This window comes from Chelonoidis abingdonii, chromosome 3 (assembly GCF_003597395.2).
Source record: "Chelonoidis abingdonii isolate Lonesome George chromosome 3, CheloAbing_2.0, whole genome shotgun sequence".
Classification (NCBI taxonomy): domain Eukaryota; kingdom Metazoa; phylum Chordata; order Testudines; family Testudinidae; genus Chelonoidis; species Chelonoidis abingdonii.
The window spans coordinates 136,987,176-137,013,832 of NC_133771.1; the positions used below are offsets into that span (position 1 = coordinate 136,987,176).

Genomic DNA, 26,657 nt, shown 5'->3' on the forward strand with positions numbered 1-26,657 from the left:
GGCTCAGTGCTAGGAATTCGCTCTCCAGGAAGCTCTCAGCTAGCGGTAACAATGTACTGGCCTGCAGATCCTCCGGACAGAATCCAGTTCTTTTCTGTCTTGCTGAGACCTATCTGCACAGCCCCCTTGTTTGAAGGTCACTCCTATCGCTGCTTCTGCTCTTGCCAGTAGGGTTGCCAACCCTCCAGGATTGGCAACCCTGAAGTCTCCAGGAATTAAAGATTAATTTTAAATTAAAGATTATGTCATGTGATGAAACTTCCAGGAACAGAGTCAACCAAAATGGGCAACTCTGCTTGCCAGAAACAGGCTTCCTCCCAGCCCAGCACTTAGTCTTTTGGTCCCAACTCCCAATTTGCCTAATTTTCTCTCCAGAACTAGCTCCTATTAAAGGAGGACTGTTGCTGTTTCTCTTGGATTACTATGTTTAAGACATATTTAAGACAAAATAATTTTGGGGTGTGTGTGAAATGCTGTCCATTTAAGTCAACAAGAGTTTTTCCATTGACTTCATTGGAGCCAGGATTTTGCATCCAGTGCTCTGATTTTTAAAGAGAATACAGTTTTATAATCCTGCATCTTGGCAGGGGGCTAGACTAGATGACCTTGTCTTGCTTCTAACCCTATGGTTCTATAATTCTATAATGAAGAACATCTTTCATACAAACAACATCTCAAACACTTCACCGAATCGTTGTGAACATTTACAGAGTTAAATAATACACACAGCCAAATTTAATCTCATCTGCTCTGTCCATGATATTACTAAGCTCCTGTCACTGGGGTATCTAAGGTAAGTGCTGATAGCCTAGTGGAAATAAAATTAAGAAGTGTAAGGAAAGGAAGAAAAGCAATGTTTGCAGCTGTTTTGAAATCAGAGGCAGGAGGTGATGAGACACAGAGCTACAGAAAACCTGTTCCAGATGGCAGCAGTTGCAGACGAGAGTACTCTAACAATGATGTCAAGGTTGCATGAAGGTACTGTACAACGGAGAGGTCAGTGCCAGACAAGCAGAGGAACAAGAAAGGGAGAGAGGCCCATGGAAGGGTTGAAAAACAAAGAGGGCAATTTTGAACTGGATTCTGTAATTAGTGGAGAGCCAACGAAATTGTTAGAAGATGAGAGGGTGATGGCCTTGCACGTTATACAGTGGTCACCAATAAAGAGGCAACATTTGCCAAAATCACACACCAGTATCTGAGGCACTACAGTTCCTGTTCCTCCAATTTAAAATAAGAAATAACAGGGTGGCATCTGCTGGCAAATGTTGGCTTTTTAAAAGCATTCACTTTATGTGGGAAGACAGCAACATTCTGCATATAGATTAAAAACCTGGGACATGGAGGTATAAAGAATATATGTGAACAATAGTAAAACTTAGGGGTGATGAATGTATTGATGATGATTACAGCAGATGCTGAATCCAGGCACTGGTGTTCATGGATAATGTGGTGATAGGAAGATATATAAACACAGGAGATATGAAAGAAAAAAGAAAACAGAATCCAGACTGAAGCCAAAAGAAGATTAAGACAAAATCACAAATTTACCTAGTCAAGGTAAGCAATTAAAAGAAGTAAAGTTGAGTTTATCAGTGCAAAAGTGGTGGTGACAGCTCAAGGTGGAAGGGGAGTTAACTAAGAGGGAAAAGATAAATAAAAAATAGAGATGAATAAAAATAAAAAAGAGAGATGACAACTAGCCTCTGTGGAACTCAAACTGAGGAGGGGTCTCAGGATAGATGTTGATGGCTGCAATAAGATGGAAGGGGAAAAAGACATCCTCAGAAAAATGATAGTGTCCTTAATACACGAACAAGGGCAGTTTCCTTGCTCTGTGGCCTGATTGAAACCTGAAATATAGATTGCAAGTTCCTCAGAGACTGATGGCATGTCATGGCTGTACATTATAATGCACCTACAACACTTAATGTTTCTGACATCCAAATCCACAGACTGAGAAGTTCAAACAGCGCATATAAACAAAACTAGTTGAAAGGATTAGTTCAAGAATATAAACCAGATATAGTTAATCTAACTTGAAATAAAATAGAAAAGATCATGAGACACATCAAAAAGGAACATAATTCTTAGTGAAGAATTAAGTTAATGAAAATCATGAGCCACCGAGATGCATGCAGCACAGTTATTGCTTCCAATATCATATCACATAATTGCATGCATGCTCCCTTGAATGTGAGAAGAAAAAATTCTACAACATACAAAATACAATCTCACCAAAGAACTCCTGTGTATGCACAGTGACTGTACTATCAAAGTGATGCATTGTAGATTTAAATTTAAAAGCAAAACATTTTGCATGTAGTATACACATAGGCACTTCCCAAAGTAAGTGGTGGGGTGGAATACCTAGTGCTTCTAGAAGTGTATGGGAGGATGCTTACCATTACAGCCCTTCATATAGTACAGCTGATTGCCCCTGCACAGGCTGGTGTAGAGGAGAGGGCTTGGGACCATGGTCTTTCCTCCTCTCTTCCCTCACTGGAGAACTGGAGTCTGTGCACCTCTAGGGGAGTAAAGACATAGTAGCCCCTGGACTACCCTGAGTGCAGGAACTACAAATTGACCTGAGTTTTATTCAGGCCAAGGAAGTAGGAATTAGGACAATCTGGGCCTCAGTGACATGAATGTGTATTACTTTTAATTAACTGCAAGCATTCTTTTACAATGTAAGACTTGCACACATCCTCTTTTCAAAAGAGTTGAAAAAATGCTGTTAATCTGCTATTTTAGCTTATTTTACCATACAACTTCAATCCATAGGAGTCTGAAATTTCCAACCATTCAAAATCCATACCAACTGTGGATTTTAATCTCCACACACAAAAGCAGATATTTCTCTCTCTCGGAGATTTATCTAATTTATAAATAATCTTAGCAAAATTCAACTTATATTGTTTTATAATTTCAAGAGATGATCTAGATGTTTATTTTTAAGCATTTTTTATTTTTATTGATTTAAATTTTCACACTTGCGGGAAATTATGGGAGGTGTCAGACAATAATTATTAAACAACAGTAGATGTTGAGATTCAAGAAAGTTAAAGCTTTGTAACCATTAAACCACAATTTGTCAGCATCACATATCAAAATATATTAACTGTTTGCAAGCAGCACACTTTGCCTTCTTGTAAATGTATATTATTACTGATGGCAATATTTTTCCTTGGTTTGTGTGTGTACAATGAAATCGACATTTACAGACATTCACCGACAAAAAGCTAATCCTTGCATGCCTTCTCAAAGCTACATCAAGCTCAGGACACTTGGACATAGTCCATAATAAACTAAGTGCTAAGTTGGCCAAAATTGGTTAAAAAGAATTAATTTCAAGGCAGAATCTGGAATATTAATCAGTCAGATACAGGGCCGGCTCCAAGCTCCAGGCCCCAGCGCGCCAAGTGCGTGCTTGGGGCGGCATGCTGCGGGGGGTGCTCTGCCGGTTGTCGGGAGGGCGGCAGGCGGCTCCGGTGGACATCCCGCAGGCATGCCTGCGGAGGGGTCTGCTGGTCCCGTGGCTCCCGTGGAGCTTCCGCAGGCACACCTGCGGAAGGTCCACTGGAGCCGCAGGACCAGTGGACCCTCCGCAGGGACGCCTGCGGGAAGTCCACCGGAGCCGTGGGACCGGCAAGCAGCAGAGAACCCCCCGCGGCGTGTCGCCTTGCTTGGGGCGGCGAAATGGCTAGAGCTGGCCCTGGTCAGATATGAAGTGTGCAACTTCAGTCCAAAAGTACATTAAAATCCAATCAGGAGAAACAAACTTTAGCAATGTGCATAAAAATTTGCAGCTCCTTAGATTGCAAGCTCTTCTGGGCATGGACTTTTATCTGTCTATAAAGCACCTGACAAACTTTGGGTGTTATAGAAATAAACATATTCTATTATACTGCATCTTTGACATGTCACTCAAAGATAAATCTCATTCTAAATTTCATTATTCAAATTACTACAGAATTAAATGCTTGATTTTTGCAGTTGTGTACAGAAGTTGCAAATTGCACACACTGGCTGGCACTAATGAGAATTTCTCCTTAAAATAAAATCTCTTTAAAAATATTAGTTTTGCATTTTTATTTGATGTGTGTGTGTAGAGTGTATATGTGATTTGAATATTTCTATGGTTGCTGTGTGGGTGTGGTGTGTATGTATTTATGGGTGTGCATATGTCATGTGATACGTATGTGTAATATATGTATGTAGTATGTATGGTGCACCTTTTGTACCACACAACTCTGATTCATTCCTAGAGCACTGTCCATCCTCTGCAACGAATGAGGTAGGGGTCCTGTAGAAACAATAGTATATGATCATGTAACTAAATACTGTATACACGGACAACCTTAATTCTTCCATTTTCTAGCTTCGGAGTGCTTAATTTTGCAACCTTAATGTTCTTTTAACATACACTTTTTTGGATGTAATATATGTGATGTGCTAAGCTGTGCTATGTATGTATATATGAGTGTATATATGTGATGTGCACTGTTATCAATCTTTGCAATCTTATTGTGAGTTTTGTTATGGTTTATGTTTTCCTTAAAGACAGAAAAGCTGGAATTTATGATTAAATCAAAAATCTCTGCTCTTATTTCTCTCGCTCATAGTTGTGGAGAAAAGCTTGAAAACATGATCTGAGCGCACCTTAAAGGCTCAAAAACCAGAAGACAAATACCCCCCCACACCCAATAGATGTACTTAAAAAAAAATCATGCTATTTAAGCCAATCTTACAATTTTTGAACTCCTAGGGCTGGCAATATTGGATGTGTGAGTGCATATATGTAATATTGTGTGTATGTGTGTGGTGTGTATATCTGATGTGGTGTATACACCACATGTATACTCCCTGTACATATACATCTGATATATGGGAGTATATATCTGGTGTAAGGTATATGTTTGTATATACATATGTGTGAGGTGTGGATATATATATAAGTGGTGTGGTATGGGGTGCATGTGTTGGTGTGGTGAATATATTGTAGGTGATGTGAATGTGTGGGTATACATAGGTGATATGGTGTTTGCTGATGTGGGTATATATTTGTAATATATGGTGTAGATAGGTGCTGTGGTGGGCGTGTTGGTGTATAGATTTGATGTGGGGTATAGATGTGGGGTGTATAGATGTGATGTGGGATGTATGATGTGGATATGTTGGTGTATTGATGTGACATGAGGTGTAGATATGTTCCGGTGGGGGTATACATGTGGGGTGCATGTCTGATGTGGGGTGTAGATATGTTCGGGTGGGGGTAGAGTTGTGGGCTGTGTGTGTGACGTGAGGTGTAGATAAGTTCAGGTACAGATGTGGGATGTATGGCTGTGGTGTGGGGTGTAGCTATGTTTAGGTGAGGGTAGAGATGTGGGGTGCGTGTGTGATGTGGGGTGTAGATATGTTCAGGTGGGGGTAGAGTTGTGGGCTGTGTGTGTGAGACGTGGGGTGTAGATAAGTTCGGGTACAGATGTGAGATGTATGGCTGTGGTGTGGGGTGTAGCTATGTTTGGGTGAGGGCACAGATGTGGGGTGCGTGTGTGATGTGGGGTGTAGATATGTTCGGGTGGGGGTAGAGTTGTGGGCTGTGTGTGTAAGCCGTGGGGTGTAGATAAGTTCGGGTGTAGATGTGGGATGTATGGCTGTGGTGTGGGGTGTAGATATGTTTGGGTGAGGGTACAGATGTGGGGTGTGTGTGTGATGTGGGGTGTAGATATGTTCGGGTGGGGGTAGAGTTGTGGGCTGTGTGTGTGAGACGTGGGGTGTAGATAAGTTTGGGTATAGATGTGGGATGTATAGCTGTGATGTGGGGTGTAGATGTGTTTGGGTGAGGGTATAGATGTGGGGTGCGTGTGTGATGCGGGGTGTATGATAAAGTTCCGGGTGGGTAAGCTGTGGGCTGTGTGTGGTGAGTGACAAAAGTTGGTGCAAGAGTTGGGGTGTTGTACTGTGATGTGGGGTGTAGATGTAGGGTGGCGTGTGGATGATGTGGTGTGGTACTGTGACGTGAGTGTCCTTGGTAAGCTGTAAGCGCAGGCCTGTCTCTCCCTGTTCGGGCGAGGGTAGAGAGTGTATCTCCGCAGGGGCGTGGCTTCGGGGAGACTCAAACTTCCGTTTGCGCGGCCGTTAGGGGGGCCTCCGCCTGCGGGGCCTTGCCCTGGCCAGCGTTCCTGGAGGGGCCTCTCAGCCGGCCGGTTGGCAGCGATCAAGGCTGCGAGTGCGGGCTGCGCTCGGCGGAAGATGTGGGGGGCGAGAAGGGCGCCGGGCGGGGGGAGAGGCGGCCAGCAGCCCCAGCCCGGTCGCGGAGGGCTGAGCCCAGGTGAGCGGAGCGGGGCAGCCGCGGCCTGGGTCGCGGCGGCAGCACTGGCCTGTGCCCGGCCCTGTTCCGCCTTGGGAACCGTTGGCTCAGGGCGGCTCCGGGGTGTGGCGCGGAGCCCGGCGGGAGGTGGGTCCAGCCCCAGCCCTCAAGCCCGGTACCGGTCACTGGGGAGCCGGCAGCGGGCGCCGTGTTAGTAGTTATGGGTGGTGCGCTGGCACCCAGGAGCCCCCGGCCGGACCAGGACCCCGCTGTGCTTGGCGCTGTACAAGCGGGGAACACAAAGCGGTGCCCGGCCCAGCGAGCAAACTGGAGAGGCGGTGACTAGATAAGCCTCAAACCTGTGGGCGTCTGGTCAGCGTGAGCACCGTGCTGGTTAGCTAGTGCTTGGGAGGGTCTGGGCTGGGTAGGGTGACCAGAGGTCCTGTTTTGGCCTGGTTGGCCTCTTTTTTAAGGCTCGATCCTGGAGTTCAAGGCTTTTTTGGGGGTAAAACTGGGCATTTGTTCCTTTTGGTCTTGCCCTGGTGGGGGAGGGTCTAAAGGAATGTTTGAGCAACAGCAAATGGGACAAACCATCTAATTTTGCCAAAAAAGTTGTGACATCTGTAACACTGGCTGAGGAGAAGGGCCATGCCAGGCGGTCGAGGCTGACTTGAGCCACCTGGCATCACTGCTTACCTGACCTCTTGTTTTCAATGTAGGGAAATAAGGTCTTAGTTCTGGGTCCTCCTGCCAGGGCTCCCCACTTCAGACCTTGAGGCTTCCAGTGGGAGCTGCTTTGGTGGGCTCCTCTTGCTCCAATATTCTTTTCATCTTGAACAGAAGATAAAAACTTCTAGTTCTCTTGCCATAAACACCCAAAAAATCTCAATTAAAGAAAAGGTTGGGTACTTACTCAGGTGGTGTGTTGGTGTGTGTCCCGTGCTCATGGTAGGTGACTTAGATTTCAAGGCAAATTGTCCATTACTTAAATATGAACCACATTATCAAAATAATATTTAAAATAAACTATATTACTTATACTTTTCTTTGTACAGTCCCGAGAGTCCTTGTAACTGCACTTCTGCTTTTCCTGCTAACTTGTCTACTATTCTGTTGCTTTTCTAAAACAAATCAATCTGTGAATTTTTTTATTCTCCTGCTGAGTGTCCTGAAATAAATAATATCTGGTCTTTACCATGTGTGAATCTCAAAATGTCATGAACATTAAAAAAATGTAAGTCTCATAACATTCTTGTGGGCTATCATCCCCATATTGTGGCTAGGTCTTTACTCTGTTTAATTGTTTCTCTGTAACCAGTTGGTCAGTTTCTCTTTAGTTTGTAGGAAGCCCATCCAGGGAGAGAGCGCAATATTTTTAAAAGTAGGAAAAGATATGATTGTAAAACAACAAGAAATTGACAGATTTAGGAGCAGGGATAATGTATGCAGTGTAGTTGTAGCTGTGTTGATCCCAGGAGATTACAGAGACAAGGTGGATGAGGAAATACCTTTTATTGGACCAACTTCTGTTGGTTAGAGACAGGCTTTTGAATCACACAGAGCTCTTCTTCAGGTCTTCACACCGAAAGCTTCTCTCTCTCTCACCAACTGAAGGGGTAGGGGTAATGTCAGAAATTACTTTTGAATAATTAATATGTTGTCCCTTTAAACATGAAGTAGCTTTTTATTTTTTTCTTTTCCTCTTGCTGCCCCAGTTCAGCTGTGGTACCTTCCCCTGATGTTATAGATCAGATAAAAACATTAGTGGTCAGCCCTGGGACTGTTGATGACCCTGGCCCTGGTGATAATCTACCAATTTACAGCAGTGTTTGTCCCCTGGAGCCAGTTTGGTCTCCTGCTCCTGTGATACTTAGTACACCTGTAAGAGTGTATGTTGAGGGTCCCTTTGTCTCCTATGAGAATGCAGTGGTCAAAATGTGGTGGAATTTTAGTAAGACACCACTGTATTTATTTTATTGCTTTTGTTCACCCAGAAGGCCTGACAGTTTTGAAATATTATTACAAAATGTACAACACAGAATTTATTGTGTGCATGGAAGAGTTTCCAGCACTGTTGGAAAAAAATTCTGCTTTTCAAACTGTGCAATTAGAGACCTACAGTTTCAGCATACTGATGCCAGTATTTAATCCACAAGTAGGCAAGCTTAGTAAATGTAAAGACACTTCAAAAAAAAATGCTCCCATCAACATGCTATACTGCTGGTTTAAGCCTTGTCTGCACTAAAAAGTTGTACTGCTCTGACATACCGATATGGTTAAAGCATTACAACTCCTAACATGGCTGAAGTTATGGCTGAAGGCAATTTATATTGGTATAGCTTTTCCTCCATGTGAAGAGGAAAAACGATAATTGTATAAATCACCATTATACTAGTATAACTACAACCATACTAGGGCTTTTACTGCTATAACAATTTGGTTAAAAAAAAAAATCACACCGCTAACTGAGATAGTTATACTGGTAAAACTTCTAAGTATAGATCAGGAGTTCCACTAACATTAAGAATGTTGGGAACCCTAATGTAGTTTGACCACTGGCATTTTAAGCACCATCTCATAACACTGCTGTGTTGATTGGCAGCAGCAGGGCACCCATCCATGCTAGAGCTTACACTATTATTAACACTGGTTGAGCTGAACTAGTGTAAGTAATGGTGGGAAATTTTTGAAGAACTTCCCTACTGTAGGCTGTACCTAAGTGAAACATTAGTAATGGTTGAGTGGATGTTCCAGCTACTGTTTTGCTTTTCTAGAGAGATACTTGTGTGTTATATTAAAGTTCCGCTAGTCTAAGAAACCCTCTAGACAGACTTTTCATTATCTTTGCCAATATTACAGTAGAGCCTTACTACTTCACACTTACCAGTCCATACCAGTTTTTATGTGCAAACTAGATTAGTCTCTCTCTACTTTTGGATGAAGATTTAAGGGTGTTGTAATGAGGTATCTTATTACAAAGATTGTATTACTTTTACAAAATGTACTGCAGAACATATACTATGAACTATTGTCAGTAATTAAAACTAAATTACACTTGTCAAATAAATGAACAAAATACATTGTGATGCATTATCTCTGCTTTTTTTCCCCATCGTGTTAGTTGAATTACTTATTTGCAATGAGCCTTTCAGTAAATAGTGCAAATTAGTGAGGTTCTACTGTATTAAACTTTTCCTGGTTGGTTAAAGGGATTCAACATATTTAATTATATAGTAGTGGCAGGGCCTTGTTCTCTTCACTTAAGTTTAGGCTGTGGTAGATTTCAGATGTTATAGGCACTGATAGTGGCTCCATAGTTAAGGTTGTCTTAGACTTTTCATGTTGACAGGACTTGTAGGCCCCTGTGGAGCTGAAATGGTGGATTGTTTTAAAAGAGATCATAGTAAAAAGTACTCTTGAAGGGGTCTTGGTCACTGGCAGATGTGCCTGAGAGGAGAAATTTTTTTTTTTAAAGTAGACATTTTCAGAATTTTTGTATGGAGTCTCAAATTTCATATATGTTTTGCACAAATAGTGTCTGGAAACTTTAAAATTCACTTAGGTATTAGCATCACCCTTCTTTGAACTACAAACCCCATTTTCTGCCACAGAATGTTTTAGCTGTTCTCCATAGGAAAATAACATAACACACACTTCACCAGTTCATGCATGTCTCTACATCTATGAATGTGAATGGTGCTGAGGTCTGTGAAGGTTTACGTTGTAATGTTTGTGAGGAACTTGGTGTATTATACTTAATGGAGGTTGTTTTAAGCTTATTTATAGAGCAGTGGGGTTGTGTTGGATTTAAGATATCTTAGAGAAAGATAGTTGAGCCGGACATTTTCTTGCTTGTAAGGATTTCATGAGTCTCCATATGGGCACATATGCCTACCTGCATCAAATCAGCTCCAATATTGTGGTCTGTGTGCGCCAAGGTCCAAATAATCTGAGTGCCTTCTAATAAATTCAACATTTAATGGGTAAAAATATTTTAATAAAACAATCTTTCCTTAGCAGTGTTACTTATAATGCCTGGGATTATTAACAATAATAAAGAAAAAATCTAGTTTTACATTTTTTTTAACCCGACTGGTATGAGGTACCATTGAAACAATATCTGAAATAAATTTTCTTTTATTGTGCTACAGACTGAGGTTGCGGGTCCTCTTTTCTAGATCAAACCCTATTCCTCTGTCTGCAGTAATTTGTCTGTCCACATCCTTTTCCCAGTGTTGGATGCTTTTTTATTAGGAAAGCTGTTTGCAAAGATTGATATAAATGTTTTAGGTTCACAGTGTTTGGGCAGTGAAAATAAACTACTCACATGCACTTCCTGGCTTGCATGTACGAGCACAGTGCTGCATCATCTGGGCTGAAAAGGCTTGCAAAGGAATGACATACAGACATACTGTGTTTTTTTTTTTTTTCCTCCTCTCTCTTTAAAATGTATAACGTGTTTTATTTGCTTTTGTTCTTTTTTTAAATAAAGACTAGATTCTGATTCTAAACTACTTTATGTGATGTTGTTTTGAGTCAGACTACTTACATTAGTGGACGGTGAATACATAAAAAATAAGACAGAAAACGCAGCAAATAATATTTAATAGTTCTGAACACACTAAACAGATGGTTAATTCTAACTGTATTCAGGAGTTAGGCACTCACTGTTTGGTTGTTTTGTTCACCATAACTTGGGCTTTCAACATTTACGGAGCCATCCAACCTTTCAAATAAGATTTGCTTCAGAATGTACAACCCCACTGGTACCCCTCAGGGCCTATGGTTCCTTCATTTCAGCATTTTGACATTTTTGAGTTTTCTCTTTGGCTATTCTTTGGAGAGAGGGAATAATCTTCAGCCCTCTCTAGTTTAAAGTCAAATACATATTAACTCCCCCTATTGAAACTGGGTTTCTTACCTATTTTGGAATATCAGAGTCAAAGATAAAGAGAGAGCAGCCTGTGGAATTGCCATAGTGATTTCTGAATTTACCCCTTAGCACGTTGTGTATTTTTACAGAGACTATCCCTTTCTTACTGTGCCATTTAGATTAGGATTGGAGACCCTGGTATGTTGTAATACTCTTCATTGTTCTGGAGGAAAGGCTGCTGCAAAACCCATTATAAATCTAATAGTAATTATAAATGAGGCCCATTATAAATGAGTGGATTTACTCTAGGGAAGAGTTTGGTCTATTGGGACTGAGCAAAGCATACTGTGGCATCCTTAATTTGAAATTTATTTGGTTGTTAATTTGATGTAATTTTCAGAAAATTACAGCACCCCCCTCACCTCCCAAACACCTTTTCTCATCGTTAGCTTATGGATACAGTTTTATTTACCAAATAAAATTCTTATCTGGAAAAAAGCTTTAAGATGAATGTCTTTTGATTTAAACTGTTAAAAACAAATGGTGATCTTATGGGAGCAAGTGTCAGATATTTACAAGTTTCTCATTAGTTTGCTTTATGAGAACTATATTATCGTAGTTAATAACATTAAGATACTTCCAATATATTGGTGATGGAAATTAAAATAATTTAATGCCCAATTTAAAGTCTTCAGACACATAGCAATTCTATAATGTGCAAATCTGAAATACAATTGCTTTGTTCGGTGTGATTCCTTAGAGGAGTATAGTATTTGGTTTGCACCTAGCCCTCTACAGAAGATCTGCATGCTGCAGATCAGAATTCTTCATTATACCTCTTAGCTAGTCCTTCATTTTAGACCCACATTTACTTCCATCCCACACACTTTCTATTATCTCACTTTTAAAATAGTATATTACTAGTTGGGAGCCTGTCTCACAAAGAACATCATTGGTGCCACTCTCCAGCCTCTCCTTTTATCCCCCTCCCTTTTCCTTCCTCTGTTGCTGCCTTACAGACTGGTTATTGTTGGGTTGTATGATCATGACATCAGAGTAAATAATCTAGTCATTCCTTTGCTCTTCTTGCTTTCTGTCAGTTTGTTTGCATACTGCAGCCCTAGTGGGTAAAAATCTTAACTTTTATATCTTAAAAAAAATAATAAATTCAAACAGCTGTTTGTGACTTGTCAAGGCTGGGAGGAGAGAAATGTGTATACTAATAATAGCTTATATATAGCACTTTCCATCTACCAAGGGCTTTACCTACATTTGTTGATTATACTGCATAGCACCTCAGTAGGACAAACTGGAACTGTAATAGTAATTTGCTGAACCATATATACATAAATTTAGGTGATAGAACCTTATTATTAGGAGTTGTATGAGAAATGCAGCATCATGAAAATGAGCATATAACATGTTATGTCACTGTAAGTTGCTTTTTTCTTGTCTTTATAGTGATAAGTGGATTGTTTATGTTGAGGATTTAGATAAGAATGAGTAGGCTATGGTTGAAGAGATTTTTCTTGTTGGAATGAGAGGTCAGCAGGATGGGAAGTAATTAATATCAGAATCCTTTGGTGGGTGGCCTGTGGGAAAGACTTGAAGGCTGCTTGTAGATGATGGTAGGATTAGAAGTTTAGAAATATGGGGAGCCTCTGGTTTGAGAAGCCAGGAGGTGTCATAATGCTGAGTGCAATCTTCTCTCTTTTTGAGGATGAGACTGTTAAAACTGATAGAGGTTGGATGAAAAAGTTTGTATGTATGGGCATGCGAGGCTCTTGAATTCTTTTCTCTGCTACTTCCAGGATAGTGGGGTTGGCAGGGTAGAGTTGCTGAGACCAGGGAAGTGGGTGATTATTGCTGTCTGTCTCCATCTAGCCAAGGTGACAGTATGGTTACAGTGGGGAGGAAAGGTGCAAAGGTTGTTGTAACAAGGGGGATTTTTGTTTTGAAGAGGGCTGGCGTTGTAGAATGTTGAAGAGGCCCTTAAGTGTGAGAGATGGATGTAGTGGAGTGAATGGTGAATTAGGAAGGTTTTGGGGTTTAATAATCACTTTTGCAGCCAGCCCTGGGGTTCGCTATTCAGGTACCTACCTGTGGCACTTGCATCCCTTTTTGATGGATACTGTCAACTGGCCAAGAGGGTAGAACAATGCTGCCATATGTTGGAAATATGGATTTCTGGGACTAGGGAGGAAGGGGTAAGATTGTGGTGGGCTTTGGTTCCTCAGTCCTTTGGTAATTGGCAGAGGTAGACAAGGTAGTAAGAGATTTGTAAAGAGATAGTGTAAACCAGGAACAAGATGTTTAATCTGTGTACCCTTTGGTTTTGCTTATTCCTCCGGAGATTTAGTTGTCAGGAAGCTAAGATACCAACCTTTGGTTCATGGTAATTAACCCTCAGTCGTTGGGGGAAAAAACCCCATCAGTGATCTATGATCAAATTAAAAACAGAAGTTTCTAACTTTGCATGTATTATCACAAACTGGTTGGATGATGTTGCTGGGATGGTTTTGTCTTGTGATCACTTTGGTTGATGATCTCCTCTTGGTGATGGATAAAGATCAAGTGTACTTCCTGTAATGAGTGGTTGGAAAAGAGTTTTAATTTGCAGGTGGCTGGTCAGCAGGATTCCTGTTTAAATGATTATTTTAATGTTGTTGGGGTTTTGTTTTGTATTAATTATGTGTTAGAGTGCATGGTCTTTTATACTCTATGGGATATGTCAGGTCATCTCATTTTAGCATAATTATGGGAATGAATGATTTTAATCTTAGCTCACTGCATTTTACATAAAAGTATGTAATTTAATTATATATAAAATGGTTTCTTATGTCTTTAAACCACAGTAAAAAGTGAGAGAAGTTTAATTTTTTAAAAAGAGGATTAAAAAAAGAAAGGAAGCAAAGGGAGTTAAGTAGGGAATAAAATAAACCAGAACAGCCGAAAGCTACCAAAAATGCGTGGCTGTGTACTTTAAACCCACACCTAAAGCAACTGGAAAAAACAGTGCACAATTTGAAAATGATCCCCCCCTTTAAAAAAAAAACAACCTCCCCCCAAGTAAAAACAGTAAAGAAAAAAGGAGAATGTTATGAACAATAATGATGCCATTTGACATATCTATCAATAATTGTGCATATCTGTATCTTTCTGTGTCTACATACACTAGTGGTCAAGTTACCTTGCTTCAGCATGAGTATACTAAAGTAGGAGAGGATTCAGGTATTCTTTCTTCTCAGCACTCTTGGCACTTGACAAGGTCATACTCAGGCTTCAGTGATCAAGGGAATGCAGAGCCACAGAAGGGCATTTTTTGGTAGCATGAAGGTGTGGCCCATCTCTTCTGTCCTGTCCCTTTTTGCCAAGATATCAGTGCTAGAGGAAACCCTTATTACACTTGTTGAACAGGTGTGAAGTAAGATGCTTTTTCTTGTGGTCCTGTGGTACCCAGTGAAGGCATTATGCTTTTGAAAGGCATAGTGCCTACAGTTGGTGGTCTAGCAGGTTACCCTCTTTTCTGTCCCACTGCATGGCTCAGCCTAGAAAAAGATATAATTGAATGCTGTATATTCAAATTATTTTTAATAATAAACTGAATAATTTGGCATAAATGTCTTGAGAGAAATACATTTTACAGCAATTAAAAACTGATTGATTAAACAAGAAGTTTTTAGTAATTAATCGTAGTAGATCAAAGTGACATTTAAGTGTCTGATGTCCACCAGCAAGAGCAAGAAAATCAGTTAACTCTAAAGGTCCACAGCCTAGGCACAATGGAGGCCCCTCTTCAGTGTGACTGTTGTGCCTATCCATCCATCCATCCTAAGGCACCTGTTGCCATGATATAAGCCCATGATATCTCTGTACATAAATACTGGATGTTTAATAGTCATCTGATAACTTGCTTTTTGGGCTTGTTCAAATACTGAACACTTAATTGGTGTTTGAAAAATTATCTACTTTGGTTTGTTACCACATCTTATATGACTAGTTTTACTAACCTTCTAATACTTTTCCTTTCTTATTAAAGGAATATGGCATCAATGCACTAGCCTTTCACTGTTTTGGTTTTTTTGTATCTGATTTGATACATTGTTATAGTTTGACATGGAAAATATCTAATTAGATGATAATCTAGCTGAATGTAATTTTTCAGTCAGAAGGTATTGGATCTTTTGTAGTGTGTATTATAAAAAAAAGTACGGATAACTAATAGAAAACTACAGTTCCTGGAACTTGAATTTCTAGGTCAGGTATGTTTTAGGATTTTTTTTGTCCTCATAAAAATGAATTGTATATGGAGATACACCTATCTCATAGAGCTGGAAGGGACCGTGGGTCAAGTCCAGTCCCCTGCCTTCACTAGCAGGACCAAGCACTGTCCCTGACAGTTCCTCCCCTGTCCCCATCCCTATCCCTAAATGGCCCCCTCAGGGATTGAACTCAGAACCCCAGGTTTAGCAGGCCAATGCTCAAACCACTGAGCTATGCCTCTCCCATATTGTAATTCTTACTATGTTAATATGTAGCAGATATTTCCACTGATGCGAACAGGAGAATATTATGTGTAACTTATAATATCTTTAAAAGTTCTAGTATGCCACAGTGTGGCCTTTTGATTTCTTTTCTTATGACAGCATCTGTGTATGCTGAAATTCAGTATTTCTGTCAGTATATCCGCATACCCAAAGAGGGCATTCTAACCTTAAAAATTTTCTCAGTTCTACAGGAGTTCATCTCAATCTCTTTCTCTCACATGCTTTTGCTTTTGACACTGACTTTCAGGTATCTGAGTCCAGGGAAGAAAATGGCCAAATTTCACGTCTACTAAACATAACTATTACAGTTTTTCTTCTGCAAAAACTGAAGCATCAAGGCAGATGTTCTTAGCACGTGAAGAAATTGGTAGAGCTTTTAAACATCTTTCTGTAAGGCCTACACTATGCGTTTAAACCGATTTTAGCTGCAGTAAACCGATTTAACGCTGTACCCGTCCACACTACGAGGCCCTTTATATCGATATAAAGGGCTCTTTAAATCAGTTTCTGTACTTCTCCCCAACGAGAGGAATAGCGCTAAAATCGGTATTACCATATTGGATTAGGGTTAGTGTGGCCGCAAATCGACGGTATTGGCCTCCAGGTGGTATCCCACAGTGCACCAGTGTGACCGCTCTGGACAGCAATCTGAACTCGGATGCAGTGGCCAGGTAAACAGGAAAAGCCCCGTGAAATTTTGATTTTCATTTCCTGTTTGCCCAGTGTGGAGCTCGATCAGCACAAGTGGCAATGCAGTCCCAAATCCAAAAAGAGCTGTAGCATGGCCATGTAGCTTTTTTTTTTTTTTTTTTTAAAGTCACCTAGTGTACTGGACTCGGACGAGGCGATACTCCAGCGCTACACAGCAACATCATTTCCTTTTGTCATGATAGCAGAGACTGGCTATTCAGGCATCTGTACCATCTGCTCGCCGGCGTAAGGGCAATGATGACTGGTTACCTGTCTCTGTGCTGTCTGTTGGCTTCATGGGTTGCCCCGGCTGATCGGCCGGGGGCCAAAAGTAAACTGGGGAATCGACTCCCGAGTCAATCCTCCGTAATGGTTCTAAAATAGAGTCGTCCTGCCTAGATATGGGGCAAGTGTACTATGAACCAGTGTATAGAGAGCACAGGTGCCCTGTGTCAGATCCAAGAAATGATGAGCTACTGCCATTCACGGGGGAATGCCCTGCAACAACCCACCATTGCTTCATTCCTACCCCAAGACTTTGGGCTACCTGGCATGCCCACCAATTGTGTCATGAGTTTATAAGATGCAGGATAAGAACAGCGACTTGTAGTGAGATAAAATGAGGGAGGCAGCCTCCTGGGATATAACAGCAGGCAGGACAAGAAGCGGTCGTGGGAGAGGAGCCCATATGCTTGCTGCAGAAAGTCCGCAGTACAGAATCTTTTCTTTACACAGGAAAGGAGGGGTGATTGAAGCTCAGCCCATTGCTATGAGGAAGACGGTTACAGCTGTCTGTACTCTACTGGGAATGGAGCCAGGAGTCATTTTATTTGTTAGCCCAGGTGCCCCCGCCAGCTCACCTGAGGCATCCAGGAGCCACTCCGGCTGATGGTGACGCGGATATCATTCATTGTACCATCTGCCCCGGAGCGGGAGAGGAGTGGATACTGCCTTCACTGCTGCGCAGCGCATTACTCAGCAGCATTCAGTAGACATAGGGTGACATTGAAGAGTCAAGAAACTATTCTTTCCCTTTTCTTGTCACGAGGGGAGCAAATTGACGAGCTATTCCCTACACGCGCGGGACAATGTGTTTGACCTACAGCATTGGGAGCTCAGCCAAGAATGCAAATACTTTTGCGAGAACTGCTGTGGACTGTGGGATGCTGGATCTCCAGTACCCTGCCCCTCTAGTAGAGAGAGTCTATGAGCGATGATTGGGAAGGCCGATTGTTGCAAGGGGCATTCCCCCGTGAATGGCATGTAGCTCTCAGTTTCTGTGGATCTAGACACAGGGCACCTGTTTTGCTCTCTGATACACTGGTTTCTATAGTACATTGCCCCTATATCTAGAGCAAGGACTGACTCTATTTGTAGAAAACCATTAAGGGAGGAATTGACTCGGGAGTCGATTCCCCAGTTTTACTTTTTGTGCCCCGCCGGCAGATCTCAAGCCAGGGGCAACCCACTGATAGGCCGAACAGGACAGCACAGACGGACGAGGTAACCGTCGATCTCATTCCACTTTACGCCGGCGGCAGATGGTACAGAATGCCTGAATAGCCAGTCTCTGCTATCATGACAAAAGGCAAAGATGAATGTTATACTGTTACCTGGATTTTTTTCAACACCTTCGATTTTCTCATCTTTACGGAGCGTTTAAATCAAATCGCCCTAACAGATTGTCTCCCCAATACAGCGTGATTAGATCCAGTATCTCCTCAACAGGCTCAATCAATGGGCACCATGGTTGCCGTGCTATAGCGTCTGCCAGGGCAATCCAGGGAAAAAGGGCACGAAATGATTGTCTGCCATTGCTTTCCTGGAGGAAGTAATGAGTGACGACATTTACCCAGAACCACCCGCGACAATGATTTTTGCCCCATCAGCCACTGGGCTCCCAACCCAGAATTCTAAGGGCGGGTGGGGGGAGACTGCGGTAACTATGGGATAGCTACGGAATAGCTACCCACAGTGCAACACTCTGGAAGTCGATGCTACCTTGGACCATGGACGCACACCGCCAAATTAATGTGCTTAGTGTGGCCGTGTGCACTCGACTTTATACAATGTTTTATAAAACTGGGTAATGTAAAATTGGAATAATCCCGTAGTGTAGACGCACCCTAAGACTGCTCATGTGAGCAGTTCCCACTGTGTGAAAAATTCTTTAAATTGTGGAGCCTTTGCAAACCATTTCAAAACTCCTTTAGGTGTTTCTTTTTCAGTTGTGTTCATAGTCTGAGTAACAGTCAAAAGGCTTTTGGTTTCAGGATAATGGCCATGCTGTTCTACTGGAATTAAAGAAGCCAGTCAATAGACCCTTTTATTTTATCAACGGAATAACCCACAAGAAATCTGAGTCAGATATTTTATTAAATCTCATTTGCCCTATCAGATCTGAGAATAAGTACACTACAGAATTTCAGGCATCTTTAGGTCGTGTTCACAGTACAAAAATATATAACCTGGTTTGGTCTTGTTTGTGTGGACAGGATTGAATCATGATATAGCCATATTAAAGAATCAAGTATAAGTATGGGAGCCCCAAAGTAGAGGCTAACCTGTCACTTACGGAGTCATTACATCACATTTGGTTTAGATTACCATTGAAAATTTGTCTTAAACTAAATCCTCGATTAAGTGTTTTTTTCACAACATGAAATCCCACACAATTTGGTGTGACCAGCAGTCTTGGCTTATAGGAGAACCATGACTTGAATAATAAAGAAGTTACTATTTGTACCTCACTTCCAAGTATTTTTGAGAGTGCCTTAGGATTCCAAAGAAGCATAGGAAGGAATTAATTTTTCTCCAGTCTTTGAGATAAACTCTTAAAAAGCAATTCTGTAAAGACACAAGTGCAAAAGGTACTAAGCCCTAAGGTCATATTGTGAGGCAATTTTTTTTTTTTTTAGTGGTCATACCAGGGATATGGAATTTGGCACTCCTGGCTTAGTTACTCGTTCTACCTCACTCATGCTTTATGGCCTTGGGCAAGTCACTTAACCTCTGTCTGGGTCTGTTTACCCACCTGCAAAATGGATGTAATAATACTGTCATGCATCACAGAATTGATGAGGTTTAAAGTCTTTACACTCCTTGGAAGAAAAGGATAATAGAAGTAAAATGTAGTATTGTTTATAACAATGACTTTCAAGAGTGTTATGCCTAAAGCCAACGTGAGCAACTCTGGTAGAACACTAATACCTTTTTAGGCTTCTGCATCAGGTACAGGTTGGAGATCCCATCTGGACCACCTACAAATTCAAGAGCCTGGTCTCCAGCGGGCAGGGGTTCCACATCAATGTCTTGGAGCTCAGAGCCATCAGGCTAACCTCCATGGCAGTCCTACCTATTATTCAAACCTCCATAGTGCACATTTTATGGACAACCCCTCCGCGATACACTACATGAACAGGTAAGAATGCTCGTGCTCATCTCCCCTCTGCCTGGAAGCCATCAAACTCTGAACATGGTGCCACCAACACAGGATAATCCTGACGGCTCTTCACCTCCTGGGTGTCAACAACCTGGTGGACTTCGTGAGTGGGCAGACAGTCACCACTCATAAATGAGCTCTTCTGAAGTGTATCTGGAGCCAGTGATGACCTCACTGATAGACCTGTTCATCACTGATGTTGTTGATTAAATGCTAGAACTTTGTTCCAGAGAGGGCATGAGTCCAGGATCATTACTAGATGCCTTCCTTCTGCAGTGGTCCCGATATCTCTTGTTCATCTTTCCTCTGACCTTTCCCTGCAAAATCCCTGGATACACAGGGTGATTTTTCAATACCAAAAGGGACAAAACTGCAGTCATTCTCACAGCTCCGTACTGCACCAGGCCATTTTGACTGACAGACCTACTATAAACGTCCATCCAGTCTCCTATCTAGCTCCCAGACTGCCCGGATGATCTTGCAGCACCACAGTCAGATACCCCATCCAGACAAGATGTCACTGCACCTGATGGCTTGGCCATTGACTGGCAGAGTATCACAGACAGATTGTGCAAGTCCAGGATATCCTGATACAAAGCAGGAAAACATCTACCAGAAGAACATAGTCATCTAAATGGAAGAGTTTCTTAGTATGGGCAGCCCTACAAGGGCTTGACCTAGTCCAGGCCTCAGTATCACAGATCTTGACCTTCTTATTCTACTTAAAGCAGGCTGGCCCCTCATTCAGCTCTATTAAGATCAACCTGTGTAAATCTTAGCTTGCTGTCTGCCTATACAGTCATACTCAGTCTTTTCTCAAAAGGGCTATTGTACACTTAGGGTATGTCTACGCTGCATTTAGACACCTGCCACTGACCTATGCCAGCTGACTCAGGTTTGTGGGGCCCGGTTTAAGGGGCTCTTTAATTGTGATGTAGACATTTGGGCTCAGGGTGCAGTCTGAGCCTCTAGGACCCTGTGATGTAGAATGATCCCAGAGCTTGCGCTGCAGCCCAAGCCTGAACATCTACATTGCAATTAAAGAGCCCCTTAGCCTGAGTCAGCTGGCATGGGCCAGCCTGGGGATGTCTAACTGCAATGTAGGCATATCCATAGAGTTAGAAATCCTGCTCCTGTCTGAGACCTCAATTTATTTCTCCTGGGACTGTTGGAGTCTCTATTTGAACCTCTCTCAATTGGTCCCTGAACCACCTCACTCTGAAGATAGTCTTCCTGGTGGCTATTACAACGGCATGGGGAGTGAATGAGTTTCAGGTACTTATGGCCACCCCCCGCAACCCCCCATAACATTTCTTAGGGACACAATTGTGCTACAATCTCACCTGAAGTTCATTCCTAAAGTCGTCTCAGAATGTCATTTAAACAAGTGGATCAATGTGTCTGTCTTCCCCCTGAAGCCACACTTGGCACTGGGAGAAAAGAAATTACACATACTAAATGTATTTAGAACTTTGCTTTATTACATTAATAGGACCAAACATAAGAACGGCCGTACTGGGTCAGACCAAAGGTCCATCTAGCCCAGTATCCTGTCTACCGACAGTGGCCAATGCTAGGTACCCCAGAGGGAGTGAACCTAACAGGTAATGGTCAAGTGATCTCTCCCCTGCCATCCATCTCCACCCTCTGACAAACGGAGGCTAGGGACACCATTCTTTACCCATCCTGGCTAATAGCCATTAATAGATTTAACCTCCATGAATTTATCCAGTTCTCTTTTAAACGCTGTTATAGTCCTAGCCTTCACAACTGCCTCGGGCAAGGAGTTCCACAAGTTGACACTGTGCTGTGTGAAGAACTTCCTTTTATTTGTGTTAAACCTGCTACCCATTAATTTCATTTGGTGGCCCCTAGTTCTTGTATTATGGGAATAAGTAAATAACTTTTCCTTATCCCACTATTTCACAGATCACTCATGCTGTATATCCCTCCATCTATCCCCCGAGTCTCCTCTTTTCCAAGCTGAAAGTCCTAGTGTTCTTTAATCTCTCCTCTATCGGACCCGTTCCAAACCCCTAATCATTTTAGTTGCCCTTCTCTGAACGTCTTCTAGTGCCAGTATCTTTTTTGAGATGAGCAGACCACATCTGTATCCATTTCAAGCTGTGGACGTACCATCGATTATATAAGGGCAATAATATATTCTCCATCTTATTCTCTATCCCCTTTTAATGATTCCTAACATCCTGTTTGCTTTTTTGACCGCCTCTGCACGCTGCGTGGGCATCTTCAGAGAACTATCTCACAATGACTCCAAGATTCTTTTTCCTGTTCGTGTGTAGCTGAATTAGCCCCATGCATATTGTATGTATGTTGGGGTTTTTTTCCTAATGTGCTTTACATCTCTACCCCCGATATAACGTGACCGACTAAACACAAAATTCAGATATAACAGGTAAAGCAGCACTCGCGGGGGGCAGGCTGTGCATCTCTGGCAGTCAAAAGCAAGTTCGTTGTAATGCAGTTTCACCTATAAACATGGTAAGATTTTGGCTCCCAAGGAACAGCGTTAATCAGGGTAGAAGTGTACTTTACTTTTCCACATTAAATTTCATTTGCATTTTGTTGCCATCACTTAGTTTGTGAGATCTTTTGAATTTCTTCACAGTCTGCATGGTCTTAACGATCTGAGAACTTAGTATCATCTGCAAACTTTGCAACCTCACTGTTTTACCCTTTTCTCAGTATTTATGAATAAGTTGACTAGGACTGGTCTAGGACTGACCCTTGGGGAAAATCACTAGTTACCCTCTCCATTCTGAGAAATTACCATTTTATTCTACCTTTGTTCCTGTCTTTAACCAGTTCTCAATCCATGAAAGGGACCTTCTCTTTTACCCATGGACAACTTAATTTACTAAGAGCCTTTGGTGAAGGACCTTGTCAAAGGCTTTCTGGAAATCTAAGTATACTATGTCCACTGAATCCCCTTTGTCCCTGTGTTTGTTTGACCCCTTCAAAGAACTCTAATAGATTAGTAAGACATGATTTTCCTTTACAGAAACCATATTGACTTTTGCCCAACAATTTGTTCTTCTGTGTGTCTGACAGTTTTATTCTTTACTATTGTTTCAACTAATTTGCCTGGTACTGATGTTAGACTTACTGGTCTGTAATTTCTGGGATCACCTCTAGAGCCCTTTTTAAATATTGGCGTTACATTAGCTATCTTCCAGTCACTGGGTACAAAAGCCGATTTAAAGTACAGGTTACAAACCATAGTTCTGCAACTTCACATTTGAGTTCTTTCAGAACTCATGGGTGAATGCTGTTTGGTCCCTGTGACTTGTTAACGTTAAGTTTATAAATTAATTCCAAAACCTCCTCTAGTGACACTTCAATCTGTGACAGTTCCTCAGATTTGTCACCTATAAAGGCCGGCTCAGGTTTTGGAATCTCCCTAACATCTTCAGCCGTGAAGACTGAAGCAAAGAATCCATTTAGTTTCAACCATTCAGGCTGTTGGTCTGTCTATTTATAGCCGTATCTGGATGTTTTGAAAGTCAAGCCATTTCCTTTGTAGAGGATCTGGAGATGAATAATACATTTGTATCTTGCTGTGTTTATCAGTTGGCTGGTGTACTCGCTCACTGCACCAGAGCTCAAGCGACATCCTCTGCTTACTTCAGGAATGTGCCAATTTCTGCAATGTGCAGGGTGGCACCATGGTTTAAGCCACTGAGCTTTGTCAGGAAGCAGAGCGTCAAATTAAGCAGAGCAGTACTACAAACCATGTACTCTGTTTGCCTGAAGATTTAGGATTGGATTTTTTGATTGTTCCCCTCTGTAAAGGGACACAAGTTTTGTAGACTGGGGCCAAATGTGAATTAAAATTATATTGCACACACATAGCCTAATGCTTTGTGTCCACCTTGTCTGCTTCATCATTATTTATGATAACAAAGTGCTAGTGGTAAGAGAGATGTGCCTCCCTTTTGGGAGGGCAGGATTTCTCAGTAATGCTTAGGAAAGCTACTTCTTCGTGTTGATCACCGCCAGTTATCACTACCTCTTGTACCTCTCCCCTTCTTCCCCCCCCTCCCCACCATGAGGAGTATTATTGTGAAGGTAGTGACAACTCTAGCAATATTTTGAGTTCCCAGATTTTCTGAAACTCTAAGGCCCTGTCAAAATTAGGACACTTTTCAAAACTTTTCCACTGTACTAATGCAGGTGGAGCTAAAACAGCATTATTAAATCTTGGGAATCCTACAGTAGACAGCACTGATGATGTTGTTTTAAGCACTATTTTGATTAGATCTACGTTGCTCATTGCTAGCTTTTCCTTCTGGAGGAAGCTGTGGCGGCTCAAGTTGCTCTGCTCCTTCCCTCGTGTCTGTCTTCCTTTAAACAAGAAGTGGTGCCTTGGCTGCTCTGTTACCCTCTTCCTGAAAAACTAGCTGCTTCAGCTGCTCTGCTTCCTTCTTTTCCTTCTCCAAAGAAGGAGTCAGTGGTTCTCTGGCCCCACTTGACCTGTTTGCCCTGGTAAGTGGGCTTTTTAGGCCCTGTTCATGCTGAATCTGTGTAGCTTGATCAGCTGCATTTAGTACTGTGCACCATTATGTGACCCTGGCAGGTATATATACAGTGTTGTGCTTCAGTGACTTCATTTTTCCCTCCCCCTCAAAGGACTTGGATGTTGTTGCTCATTTGCCTGAAGACTATCTAAAGTGGAGTGCTGCAGGGTTCCGTTTTGCCACTCCTCTAGCTCAGTGTATATGAGTCCTCTAGGGAAGATAGTAAGATGATTTGGTTGCAGTGTAGTTGGATTAGAAATGATAACTCTATTCTACATAGGATTTCATACCACACTCATAACCATAGGATCTGAGCTCCTTTCAGTAGTGCATTAAACTGCATGTCTTTCACATGTTTATTCTCTCATCTCATCCTCTCCTCAGAGGGAGAAATGTGTGCAGTAGAGTGTCTTGTTTTGGAGAGTGGCTTTTAAATTATATACATGTTGCTGTGTGTTAAAGAAAGTAAGGTCAAAGAAGTGCACCTTGCTTTTGGAGAGGAAAGTGGTGAGTGTTGTGATGGCCGTTAGTTCTTAGGGGAGTTCACTCCATGATCTTGGACCACCCCCAAAGAAAGTTCTGTCTCCCACACAGACAAACTTTACTCTTGTTGAAAGTTTTAGTGTGCCAGAGGAGCATGGTTGTTGACTATAGTTTTTGTCCCAGAGCTTTAGATGGTCTTTTAGATACCTGGGTGCAGACCATAGAACACTTTGAAGATAAGGACTCAGTTCTCTGTGTGTTCATATCAGAGGAAATCATGTGGTTACTTAGTCTATCCAGAGTCTAGATGGCATTGGGATTTGGAAGAGAGTTAGGTTACGCTGACTATATAACATGACCTGCTGAGTGAGACTATAGGGTAAACTTCTGTGAGAGACAAAGGAAGAGAACTTTATACTGAGATTTTATTATAATAAATTGCAAAGTTAGGAGCTGATTCCTTATCTGTCGCAATATAGGACCTGTCATGTTTTTATTTTCGTTATGTCTGATCACTATTGAGTTGTTAAGAGAAAATTGTTATTTCAGTAAAATCAATTCTGGTTTCTGAATGTGCATCAGACGCTTAAGTTGGAACTCAGTCTCTTGATAACATTAAAAATTAAAATCTCCAGGTAGGAGCACTCAAACTGTGTTTGCCTTTGAAACTGGCTGCTGTCAGTGTGTTGTCACACTTTCCTTTATCCATGTGATAAGTTTTATATTGGAGCCTGCTGCAGGTGATTTATCTGACTGAGCCTAGGTGGGGGGAATCCACTGTGTGTCACAGCCCATAGAATGATGTGGTTTATTAAATAGACCTCAAAGAGTACTGTCATGCTGCTGTTATAACTACATGTGCATTAGGTGGAACCCTTTAGTTATGGCACGTTATTGCTGTCTCCATTATTTATTGTTAAATAAATTTAGAGCATTAACACAACTTTTTTTTGATTTTTTTTTTTCTGTAAACAGCATGGACTATGACTTTAAATGTGTTCAAAAACTCTATTTTAAATTGAATAAACCAAAGATACTTTCTCTAAATTCTTTCTCCCATACAGCCTTTTCCAAGGATATGTCTACACTGCCCATATTACAGCGTGGCCGTAGTGATGTGGGCAATGTAGACACGCTTTATCACCAGGTAGAGCTCTGCTGGCAATTTAAAAAAAAAAACAACCACCCACCCCGAACAAGCGGTGGTAGCTTTATTGCCGAGAGCATATAACTCTACACTGCTGAGCATAGGAAATACCACGCTGGATCAGAAAACCATCTAGTTCAGTATCCTGTCTGAAAGTTATCATTGCCAGATGTTTCACAGGAATGTATGAAACCCCCATAATACAGAATTAGGCAATAATATGCCCATAGTGTGTGAGGGGAGGAGTTTTCCTCACGTCAGATGGTTAATGTTTGTCTTTAGATCCTGAAGCATGAAGGTTTATATCCCTTTGTCATTTTTTTTAATTCTCTGTAATGTAATTCTAGATATACGTATCTGTACTTCTATTTCCTCGTTGATAAAATGGGGAATAATAGTTCTTACCCACGTTTTGTACAGAGATTTAAGGTCCTTGGAAGAAATATGCTGTATAAATGCAAAATATTTTAAGTAGTTTGTCTACAATGACAGAGGTACATTACCAGCTGTTACAGGTTGCCCACCACTCTTCTGCAGGAATGGATCCTGCACTGTTGACCAATATACTGCTCGCTCTCACTAACACGTCATGAGTGGCAGTGGAGTTATTCCTAAAACTACAAA

The 26,657-nt window shown here is 41.6% G+C and overlaps 1 protein-coding gene across 1 annotated transcript in view; it reads left to right on the top strand.

The window, feature by feature from the left end:
- The first annotated feature begins 6,303 nt into the window (after positions 1-6,303).
- DISC1 (DISC1 scaffold protein) overlaps positions 6,304-26,657 on the top strand; it is a 399,613-nt gene continuing 379,259 nt past the window's right edge. Inside the window, 1 exon segment of the mRNA XM_075064148.1 lies at positions 6,304-6,334. The gene's annotated coding sequence lies outside the window, so the exon portion shown is untranslated.